The 12,378-nt window shown below is 42.3% G+C and overlaps 1 long non-coding RNA gene across 1 annotated transcript in view; it reads left to right on the top strand.

The window, feature by feature from the left end:
• Positions 1–9,021: 9,021 nt before the first annotated feature.
• Positions 9,022–12,378, top strand: part of LOC108449805 — a 15,397-nt gene continuing 12,040 nt past the window's right edge. Inside the window, exons 1-2 of the long non-coding RNA XR_001866106.1 lie at positions 9,022–9,034; positions 10,777–10,783. This is a non-coding gene — a long non-coding RNA (uncharacterized LOC108449805). The remainder of the gene's footprint in view (positions 9,035–10,776; positions 10,784–12,378) is intronic.

Raw genomic sequence — 12,378 nt, 5'->3', positions numbered from 1 at the left:
GCAAGCACTCATACCCCAACAGACTTGTGTCTGATTAGGAAGGTTGGTTAAGCAGCTAGATTTGTGTGCATACCACCAGTTTCACATCCTTTCCATCCATTTGATACAGTATTATAGATATATATATTTCTCTGTGGCCATTTGTGATACACCCTCCTCATATACTTGAATATTCTACTTCTTTATTCACAGTATCTGTGTCTCTTGCACCCTTTGGTGTTGCAATTTTAGGTATGTAAAAGTAGATGTTAGCAGGGGGGTTTTTCCCTATTCATAAGAATACATTTTAAAAAGATGAAAATTGTAGCATGAAGTTGCTTTCTGTAACAACTAAAAGCCGTGACCCTGTTTTAGTGACAGATTCAAGTCTACTCTGTGATGCTAGAAAAAGGATTCCTTCCCTCTTCCCTTCCCTCCTGCTCTTCACAAAGGAATGATTTTTGTGGAGTCCAGACATTTGTAAAAGGGTCTCTAAAGATGACTTGAGTTTGGACTATGGATTTTTAAAAAATCTGCAATAGTTTGGTTGGTTCCTTTTTCCTTTCCTTTTTCCTTTCCTTTTTCCTTTCCTTTTTCCTTTCCTTTTTCCTTTCCTTTTTGCTTTCCTTTCCTTCCTCTCTCTCATCTTCTTTTTCATTCCCATAGTAAAAATGAATGTTTGATTTATTTTTTTTCTTTTGCTAAAGTTGAAACACAGAAAAATATTAAGATGTTGTTTCCACTCCTTTAGTGATGTCTCACATGTACACTCAGGCACTCAGATAACAGTGATAAACATAGCAGAGATGCCTGTAAATTACAATATGTGAATAAATAAAAGTGAGCTCCCTAGACTTGTTGCCATAGTGATTCACCAATTAAATAGGGTATCTTAAAATCTGAGGAAAGTGGGATTATATTGACTATAAAAAGTATAAGAAAAAAAGTGCATGAAAGATAAAAGGCAGAGATACATGAACAACCGATCTAGTGGAGCTACCTGAGGGAACGCTTGACACTGAGAGAACACTGGTGATGGGGATGATCCTCAGCAGCAGATAAATCACCTGCTGATGCCCTATGTACATGAGACATTAAGAAATGACCAGTTTACATTCTTGCAGCTTGTTTTATCTTTTCCTTTTGAAACCTCGTAACTAAACTTTGCACTGTCAGTTGAGCTACATTTGATGTATGTATTAGGTTAATAATGTGTTTTGGAAACTTCTGAACTGTTCTTTTTTCCTTCTTAAGTTTTATGTGTGCATGTGTGTTGGGGTTTGGTCTGAAAAGACTCACAGAGATTTTTATGTCTGTGGAGATTCTAATAATTAATGGTACAGGATTCCCCATCATTACATTTGGGTAGTAATGCAGTTATTGGACAGTAAATATTCAGTGAACCAAAGTGGGGTTTTGGCTAAGCTGCTACAACAGTACAAACACAAAACAGAGTGGTTAAATCTCTCAAACTTTTACTGAATATGAACTTCTGACAGCCGAACACATGACATTTCAGGTCTGCAAAAAGCTTTTTCACACTATAAAGTACCTAACACTGTTTGTAAGTCCGTTGTTTCATAACAAGGACAGTGAGTTTAGAACCATCCGAAGTGCAATTGGAGGATTCTGATTTCTGCTTTGTATTTGTTAGAGTTTTGCTTAAAGTAATCCTAAGAATTCACATGGAGACAATGTCAAGTGAGGTGCATTAAAAGCTTCTTTCCATTTTTTCAGAAAAACAACAGACAGAAAGGAAAACCAACAGTATTTGTATCACATTGCTCTGATTATGCTATCAATTAATATAAATTAGCCTTGCAGTGGGTTTTTTTTTCCTATGCCTTTTGCCAGTGTAGGAAAAACATTATTGTATTACTGTACCTCTGCTCTCTGAAGCTGAGCAGTATCTCATGGGAACAGTGTTAACCTGAGACTCAAGTGTTTTTATTCTGCTTTTAGAATTGGTTTATTCTAGAAAATTAAGCTTAGTTAATCCACGTAATTAATCCAAAGTTATAGTGGTGTAACACACCAAGTCATTTATTTCTTGCATTAAAATGAGCTTTCTTGTCTTGACTGAAGCAAAGACCTTTGTAATCATCATCATCCTTCCACAGAAAGAATCCTAAAATGCTGTGGAGTTAGATGAAAAGAAATTAAGAGTTTTGTGCTTTTAAATAATAATTTAAAAAAACCAAGTTGTGTTACATGACTCTAGATGTTCACTGAAAAGCTCATATTAATCTTAACTTTCTCAAGAAGACTGTTTCTTTTAAAAACAACAGTTTGTAAATACGTAATGCCCACTAAAGAAGATAGAGCCAGCTTCCTGGAAACTGCATCTGTTGTGTTTCTTTTCCATAGGCATGTTGAGCCAGCAGGTTTGTTGGGTGCCTGAGACCCAACTCTGTAACAAAGCAGAGATAATCTAGACAAAAAGAATGGTGAAGCCTTGATTGGGTACCTAGGGGAGCACCCCAAATTTAATAATCCATCAGGTTGTAGAGATGAAAGAGTGCTCTGCCTCATCTGCAGAGTTTTGTGTCTATGTAACCACAAGCTGAAAGAAATCGAAGTTGAGCAAATCTCTGTCCAGCAACAGTAAAAGAAAAACTGATAATGATGAGCGGAATTATGAGCCTACAAGGGCAATGTATATTTTCACTGTACAGCAGTAAATGGAATCATTCATTCAGCCTCTGCTACGGTACAGTAGTAACCTCATCATGATTGCTCACACATCTAGGTTTGCCTAAATACATGACTCAAAGGGAGTCAAAAGGCAGCCTTGCGTTGACTACCACATGAGCAGAAGTTTTTTCCATGCTGGACTAAGTACTGTTTGAAACCCAAGTACACGTCCCTTCAAAGGCAAAATGCCTTGAAGAGTAGATCACATTTGCTGTGAAAATCAGCGCAGGTAGATTTCTAGCCTAGGTGTCTGTGAGTTCACTCACTAGTCAGATTGCTAAAGCAACTCCCTCTGCAACTCCAGTAATTCCCACTGCAGGAAGGTAAATTAGTTTCACATTGGGAAAAGTCAAGCATATAAAAGCAACTTCAACTTTAGCAAATAGAAAAAGCCAACAAGTAAACATGCTGTATGCTGGGATAGCAAGGAATACAGTCTGCTGTTACAAACCTGTGTTTTTTCTGATAATTCTAGAGCCTGTTACCATAAAAGGCATTTCTTGAATGGCTGGTGGTAGGTAGTTCATGTTTTTCAATCCGATTTGCAATTGTATTTGTTGCTGTATAGTGATTGTTTTGCAAAATAAAGTCGCTTGTCATCTAATTGCATGTGTTAGCTTCCTATGTTTGTGATCCAGCTCCTCCTGAATCCAAGCCTTGTGCAACCAGCACCTGCCAGTACTGCCTTCAGTCTGCCCAGGAGCAGTCACAGTGGATCCAGTTGTACCATTCAGCTAATCTTTTTTACTTTTAAACAAAAGGATTGGTTTTTATGGCTTGTGTTCTCTTCTGCGGGTCAGTATCTCCCTGCTGGGTGCAAATTTCTTCTCAGAGAGGGTAATTAGACATTGGAACTGGTTTCCCCGGGAGGTGGTGGAGTCACTGTCCCTGAAGGTGTTTTAAGGACAGCCTGGATGTGGCACTTGGTGCCATGGTCTGGTTGACAAGCTGGTGGAAGTTCATAGGTTGCATTCGATGATCTCAGAGGTCTCAAGATGATCTTCCAACCAAATTGCCCCTGTGATTCTGTGGATGGCAAGTCCCTGCCTGGGGGCGCCGTGTAGCAGCACCCTGCACAGAGCAGTGGAGCCCGGGCACAGTGACCCCTCAGCACGGCGAAGCATGGCCTCATGCTGGCCCTTGGGGCCCCGGGAAACGGCAGCCCTGGGCTGTGAATGTGGCACAGCCACCTCCGCCCACCCTCCCCGCAGATTCCTGTTGGCCTGCAGCCGTCTGGGCACAGCGGGGGCGCATGGATGGTACTGGGGTAGTGAAGGTAACAGGAGTTGGGCTGTGGGCGTGAGCCTTTGGGGCAGTCTTTAACAAGGAAACAGCGTGGACTTTGAGGGATGCTTGGAGTGTGTCATTATGGATTCATGGTGGATGCTCAGTCCCAGCCTGAGCTCAAGTCAAGGGGAGCTCTGTGCTGCAGGTGGAACAGAGAAATAATAGATCGGTTTGGAAGGGACTGTTTGGAAGGGACCTGAAAGCTTATCTCGTTTCACCCCCTGCCATGGGCAGGGACACCTTACACTTGACCAGGTTCCACTAAGTCTTGTCCAGCCTGGCCTTGAACACTCCAGGGATGGGGCAGCCACCGCTTCTCTGGGCAGCATTCTACTGAGAGTACTGCTGTATACAACGTACTACTGAGAGTACTGCTGCTACTCTGGGCAACAAACACTGCAGAGAATGTTTGTGTGCTGGCACAGCCTACCCCTGTGTGCCTGGTGCCTGCTCAGCACAGGGCGTTGTGTAGGAGGGAAATACAACTGAGTAGAGTGCCTTAAGTATCCCAAACCTTGAGCAAGCTGGACTTCACACATAATGCTGCAATATTCCTAAGTAAATGGTGTCAAACAACCTAGAGGAATAATTAAGTGCCATTAATTATCCAATAGAAGCACCCTCCTAAGCATGCTTAGGTAACAAGGCAGAACTAATGCATCATCTATCTGTGGAAAGGGAAAGGATTAAGAAGTTAAGAACAAAAGGGTAAATCGTGATTTAAGCATTCACAGCTAGAACAATGCTTGAGGACAGGTAAGAACCGGTTTCTCCCTTTCAAAGTGAACAGTGATATTTTTGTGATTGTTGAATCTCATTAGCAGCATGTGGTAGGTGATCTATTTTATAATTCACTAGCAGATTGTGGTGTTGGAGCATTGAGATGAGTACAACTTGTGAACAAAATCTTGATTAACACTTGTTATTGAAAGCAAGGGAGGCCCAGGAATCCTGCTACAATGTTTGTTAGATGTACAGAGGATCTGTCCATCCTGTGCCTGTCTCAGGTCATGGGGTGTTCCTTGCATTGTACAGGAAGATGGTAGAAGGTGAGTTAGAGACATCGATAAGAGGCAGAAGGCCTTCCACCTAGAGGTGCTTGGCCATGCAGAAGTCCCAGCTGCTGGGACTGAAAGACAGTGTGGCCCTGGTGGAGGGGTTCCCAAACCTGATTTTGTGTGAGCACCCTTGTTCTGGATGGAGAAGCATGTCGGGGAGGTAGTGATATGTGGAAAAGACTCCACTACTGGAATAAGTAGTAAAGTAGCTATGTTTATTCCAGCCCTGGGATGCATGGGGAATAGTTCCTCCAAAGTCATGCGTGCAGACAGCTGCATTCAGCTTGGTATTTATTGGGTTACAAGTTCCATATTCATTGAGTTTAATACACGCATACATATTCATTGCCTAGCCCCGCCTAGCCTCGCCTCGTGTTAGATGAGCCCAAAAGTCATTTACATCCATGTTGCGCTTGCACAGTGTTGTCTGGTGGTCGTGGGCAGGGGTTGCTGAAATAGGGTAATGGTCTTCCTCAGATGAAGTAAAGGGTCTTCCTCATTCTGAACTTTTCACCTTGCTTCCCTGCGCATGTTCTTTCTGGCCCAAGTCTAAACTTCAAGACTGGTTTAAGTCAGTTTTAGGTTTGAAAACAGGATCTTTGGTCAAGATTCCTTCCCTTTATCAATAGTCTTATATCTTCTCATCCTGCTTTGGTAGGCACAGTAAGTGTTGAGCAAGCTGTATGCATTGCTTTTAACAAACAACTTCTTAGCAAATCATTTAACCTCTGCTTCCCCATCCCCCCCGCTTCCGTCCCCCCTCTTCTATAGAGTTAGTAAATTCTTTTACTAATACACAAATTCTTTTTCTAATAATCTTTTATATAAGTATCCCTTAATGCTTTTCCATATGAATTTGACAAAGTAGTTAAAACTTATAACTTCTTTAGTACTCTATAGTTCCAAATAAGCAACGTGATTGATGGCACAAGGCAACCAAGGTTACTAGGACAATTAGGTACTAACCAAGGTTAATAAGACAATTATGGGGTGACATAATGTATTTAGAATGCCAGTTGCGGTAGGTGACCACACGAAAAGAGCATCCCACCAGTTGACTTGCATCTTGTTTTACTCTTTGCAAGATTCTGCTGATTTCTTGTGTGTCATGATGGATGGTGACTAAGGTCTTTTTCCAGTTCTTTCGGATTTCTTTTAAAATCTCCATTAGGTCCTGATGTTTCACTAATTGCTTTACTAATGTGAGGTCCATCCCAATAGGTGTGGGTAGCAATTTATGGTATATGGTGTAGTTAGACCTTATCAATTGATGAGACACAACCGGTGCTAAATACAAAAAGTCACACCCAACAATCTTGGTAAACTTACTAATACAAAAATTAGAGTGATTCCTGGCAGCTATATTTATATTTCTGTCATCTGTCATCATAAAAGTGCAGACAGTTTTTAAGCACACACAGCCTTGGCCAATATATACGAGTACAGTTTTCAGTGTGGTGTTTGGGTGGACCTCAAAGTGACAAATGCCTTGTTCTACGTCAAGACATATGTCTTTAGCATTGTGTACTACTTTCACAGATAAATCCTTGTTGTTCCCATGTGATGCAAGATTCTAAATTTACTGTTTGCCATTTTCCTTCTACCATCCGAGCCCATACTCTATGTTCAGAGGGGTAAAAAATTGTTCCTTCATAGTTTAGTCCCAATGCAACAATAGGATGAATTACATAAACTGTGGCATTACGTATAGTAAGCGCAAAGGCAGTAGCTTATGTTAGTCATTGGGTCATAAGTGAAATTTACCAAGGTCCACCAGGATTGGAGCTGTCTTTCTAACTTAGTAGCATTATTCCAAACAGCTCCTCGGATTTCAATAGGGAAAACGCCTTCATTTCCTTTTCTTATAATTAAGGAAGCTGTGGACTGCATCCATAATTGAGCTTGTATGCAGCTAAGGGCTAATGAGACATTGTCCTGAGCTGTGCCAAGTGTGTTTAATATCAGTCTGTGGTCCAGGTCGCTGGTATTTGCGAGGTCTGGGAGTATTTTTGAGACTTGCCACTGGCTGTTTCCTAATGCTAATAGGGAGGATTGTAGGGGCTGTTTTAATTTGGTCAGGTCACTGGTTGCCATGGCCAATTTATTCATCAGTATCTCTGAATCAATTCCGTTTAGGGCCCCAGTCCTGTTCCCAGCATGTCAGTCATGTCTCTCCGCATTCTGCCTTTGAGGGGTGTTTGCTTTTGCAGCCAGGCTGTCCACCCTTCAAAGGATGTTTGTATTAAAGGGGAGCAGGCTGGTTGGATATCAGAAACGTTAATTTGCATTAGTAGTTCTACACGCTTAAGAGACCACTCTGGATTAAACAGCAGTAATTGCTGGCCTGTGTTCCTCACTACATAGAGGCCAATCTCATAATCTTTGGTTCAGGCTTAAGTGGCGTGACCTGGGTTTGGATTCAATTGCCGGTATAGGTTGTGGTAGGCCTAGCCATGGTATTTATCTGGAATTTGAATGAGAGCCCATTATTGTCCTGGGCCCAAAGACAAACCACTTCAACCGTCTGTACTAATGTAAAATTATACCAACAATCTACTTCACTTGAATGACTACAGATTTCATTACGTTTGTCTGTAGGAGTAGTTGAAACACTAATTTGGGTTGCTTTTTTATGAGTAGTTCCATTAATCATTCAGCCTCCTATTTTGATTTCTTCTCCTGCAGTTCCCTGAAGCTGCCAAGGTTTTTGTTTTTCCCATTCTTGCTTTGTATACACTTGGTTTCCATGCATGACCACAGTCAGCAGGTTTAAAGCCTTTAAATCAGAATATTTCCCCATGAGTCCAGTAAACCGCATAAAGGCTTGGGACCATATGTCTTCTCTCCTATGAATAACTTCCCAACTGGAAGCTACAATTATGACTGTGAAAAAAACAATTTTCTGGGTTATACTTGCATGCCCCCTAACATTTTCATTTTGTTCAGGTAAACTTCAATTTCAGTTCATCATCACCAGGGGTCACTTTCCAAGGGGCCTCTGGAGCCTTCTTTACCTGAGTATGGTGAATCCAGGCACTCTGTTGTCTGATCTTAATCATGGTGTGATTGGTGAGAAGCACCTGGAATGGTCCTTCCCACTGTGGTTCCAGAGTGTTTTCTATAAGAGACTTAACATATACATAATCTCCAGGCTGAATGTCATGTACAGGACCATCCAAGCCTCGACTTCAGGTTCCAGCCATACGTTTATACATTTTTCAATTTCTCTAAGCTGTTTGTCTAAAGCAATCATATAGGTGGTTAACATCTCCTCCCCAATTTGGGTAGATATTCCTTTCTGTACCCCGTATGGTCTCCCATAAAGTATTTCAAAGGGACTTAGCTTTTCTTTAATTCTGGGCTTGGTCCAAATTCGTAACAATGCAAGTGGAAGAGATTGGGGCCAGGGTAGCTTAGCTTCTTGCTCTAGTCTCACAATTTGCTGTTTAATCAAATGATTCATTTTCTCTACTTGACCATTTGACTGGGGGTGGTATGGAGTATGGAGTTCCCAGTCTATGCCTGATTTGTTGTACCACCCTTGAAATAAAATGTGGTCCCCTATCTGAGGACATTGTGGCTGGAACTCAGAATCGCGGTATTATTTCTTGTAGTAATACTTTGGTTACTTCTCGAGCCTTAGCAGTTCTAGTAGGAAAAGCTTCTGGCCATCCTGAAAAAGTATCTGTCAGCACTAGTAAATATCAATACCCCCCTTTTCTTGGAAATTCTGTAAAATCAATTTGCCACTGTTGTCCAGGCCCATGGCCCCTTCCAATTTGACCCATTTTTGGTTTGGGGGTACTTTTGAGATTTGTCTGGAGGCAAAGGTTACACTGTCGGGTTACCTGCACAATGGTTTTGTATAAATTTCTAGCAATCATTTTCCCAATTAGGTAGTTATATAAGGTATTTGTTCCCCAATGCATTTTCTGGTGCTCTTTTCTAACTAGTGACCATAGCAAATGGGAGGGAAAAGCCAATTCTCTTTCTGCAGTGATAGCCCATCCCTCTTGGTTAAATGTTCCCCCTTCATCTTTAATCAATTTCTTGTCCTTTTTGTTGTATGTTGGCTTACCTTCTAGGCAAAGTTGTCCATCTGGGATCAAGGCTCCAGTTGTTGTTACCTCACCTTTTCTGCTTCTTTTGCCTCTCTCTCCGCCAGTTCATTTCCTTCTTCCAATTCTGAGCTCACCTTCTGATGTGCCCTTATGTGCATGATTGCTACCTTCTCAGGTAGCTGGATTGCTTCTAACAACCGCATTATTTCCTGTGCATGTTTGATGCTCTTTCCGTGCGAATTTAACAGTCCTCTTTCTTTCCAAATGGCCCCGTGTACGTGTACAACTCCAAAGGCATACCTTGAGTCTGTATAAATGTTTATTTTCTTTCCTTTTGCTATCTCTAAGGCACGGGTTAGGGCGATTATTTCAGCCTTTTGTGCAGAAGTATTTGTTGGCAGGGGTCCGGATTCTATCACCTCCTGGCAGAGGGTGTTAAGTGCGTACCCGGCATGCCGCTTTCCACTGATGACGTAGCTGCTCCCATCAGTAAACCAGGTCTCTGCATCTTCTAAAGGGGTATCCTTTACATCCGGGTGGCTGGAGTAGGTGGCTTCGATAGTTTCCAGGCAATCATGGGGTACCGGTTCTCCTTGATTTCCACTAAGAAAGGAGGCTGGGTTGACAATGTTAGTTACCACTATTTCTACATCATCTTGTTCCACCATGATGGCTTGATATTTCAGGAACCTTTGTGGGGAGAGCCAGTGCCCGCCTTTCACTTCCAGCACTGCGGACACTCTGTGGGACATCAGCACAGTCATTTTCTGACCCAAGGTGAACTTGTGTGCTTCTTGGATGTTTAGCACGACTGCTGCAACGGCTCTGAGGCATCCAGACCATCCTTTGGCTGCTGCATCTAGCTGCTTACAGAAGTAGGCAACTGCCCATCAGTAGGGGCCCAGGTCCTGTGCTAGTATTCCCAGGGCCATCCCTTGTTTCTCATGGGAAAATAGAAAGAATGGTTTACTCACGTCTGGAAGTCCTAGAGCTGGAGCTGACATGAGGGCATTCTTTAGCTGATTGAAGGCCCATGTAGCCTCCTTTGTCCACTGGAGATCTCTGCTTTCCTTTGTAATGAGCTCATATAGTGGTTTCACAAGCAGCCCATAATTGTAAATCCACAATCTGCACCATCCTGTCATCCCCAGAAAAGTCCGTAACTCCTTCACTGTGTGGGGTTTCAGGGTTTGGCATATCGCTTCTTTGCGATCTTTGCGCCACAGTTCGCTGTCCAGCACTGACTTCATAGCCCAGATAGATCACTTTCTGTCTCACCACTTGAGCCTTTTTCTTAGATACCCTGTACCCTTAGAATCCCAGAAAGTTTAAGAGGCTTACTGTTCAGGCTACGCAAGCTTCCTCTCTTTGGGTAGCTATTAAAAGGTCATCGATGTACTGCAATAGCTTCCCTTCTCCTGGTGGGGCTTCCCAGGACTCTACGTCTTCTGCAAGTTGTTCTCCAAACAGGGTGGGACTGTTCTTAAATCCTTGAGGCAACACGGTCCATGTGAGCTGGGTTTTGCACCCACTCTTAGGGCTTTCCCATTCGAATGCAAAAATTTTCTGGCTGACTTCATGGAGAGGGAGGCAAAAGAAAGCATCCTTTAAATCTAAAACGGTAAACCAAGTTAGCTCTGGTGTTAAGCATGTTAACAGAGTGTAAGGATTCACTACCACAGGACAGAGATCTTCAGTTATCTTGTTAACAGCCCGCAAATCCTGTACCACCCGGTAAGACCCATCAGATTTAAGGACAGGCAGGATAGGAGTGTTAAAATCAGACTGGCACTCTTTTAACAGTCCTAACTGTAAGAATTTTTCAATTTCTGGGCTAATTCCTTCTCTGTCTTCCTTTTTGAGGGGGTACTGTTTAATTCTAACTGGTTGTTTTCCCTCTTTGAGTTTGATCTGTATTGGGGTTGCTTTTTTGGCTCCCCCAGGTACATCTGTGGCTCAGACTCCTGGGAATACTTGACTTGTTATCTCTTCTCTAATTTCCTCTGCAGAGCCTTTAGTTGTTAATATTAGGCTCAGTATTTCCACATACTGTTGGTCATTTACCTCCAGAATAACTTCCCCATTCCTAAAAATAATGGTTGCTTGTAATTGTTCCAATAGATCTCTTCCCAAAAGTGCTTTTGGAGAATTGGGTAAATATAAAAACTTGTGAATACCCCTTTGTTTCCCAATTTTATATTGCAATGGCTTGCAAAAATATGCTTTTTCAGATTGACCAGTTGCTCTTTGTACCACAATGTATTCATCCCCCACAGGCATTAAAGTTTTATTTAAAACCGAATATGCTGCCCCCGTATCAACCAAAAATTCTATTCCTTTTTCCTTTTCCCCTAGCTTCATTATAACCAGTGGATCTGCTAGGGTAGAATCCCCCGGTCCTCTTCAATCTGCTTTCACATGTGCAACCACCCTCCATCTTTCTTGGTCTCCTCTGTTCTGGCGGTCTTCTTGTCTTCCTTCTGGGCACTCGTTTTTCCAATGACTGAACTTTCTGCAAAACGCGCACTGGTCTTTACCTAGCCAGGTGGGCCCTGTCTGGGAGGTCCTTGTCTGGAGGGTCTCTGTCTAGGTTTTTCCCTATTTCCTTCCCTTACTACTGCTACTAATTTCTTCATCCCTTGCTTGCAACTTTCTTCTTGATTACTGAGTACCCTCCAAGCTGCATCTAATAGAGTTTCCAGGTTCCTCCCCTCTGGTCCCTGAAGTTTTTGCAATTTACGTCTGATATCTCCCGTGGATTGTCCAAGAAAAAAGGATACAAGCTGTTGTACCCCTACCTCGGTCTCAGGATCCAGCGATGTATTGCAGCACATTGCGTCCCTCAGACGATCCAGGAATTTGGATGGTGACTCGGAAGGACCCTGTTTCACTGCATACAAAGCTGACCAATTTAGGAGTTTGGGAATGGCCCTTTCCACCCCCTTTGCTATCCATTCTTAATAACCTTTTAATTTCTCTAATTCAGCTGTTCTATTTGGACTCCAGCGTGGTTCCTGGAGCGGGAAGTAATCTTTTACATCTAATTGTGTTTTGTAATAATCCTCTGCCAAATCTCTTGCTGTTTTCAAAACTAACTGCTTCTCTGTGTCTGTTAGTCCACCCAATAGTAATTGTATATCAGCCCAGTCTGGATTATGCTGTTTTATTATGAGTTGCAAGCATTCAGCAGTACCTGCTGGATCACTTCAGTAATTTTTGGCAATGTTATACCATGCATCTAGGTCAGCAGTAGAGAAAGGTACTCTAATCAACATTGTATTCCCATCAGGTGCCACTGC

The sequence above is a fragment of the Corvus brachyrhynchos genome, unplaced genomic scaffold, assembly GCF_000691975.1.
Source record: "Corvus brachyrhynchos isolate BGI_N302 unplaced genomic scaffold, ASM69197v1 scaffold481, whole genome shotgun sequence".
Lineage (NCBI taxonomy): Eukaryota > Metazoa > Chordata > Aves > Passeriformes > Corvidae > Corvus > Corvus brachyrhynchos.
This window is presented reverse-complemented; position numbering and strand designations above follow the sequence as displayed.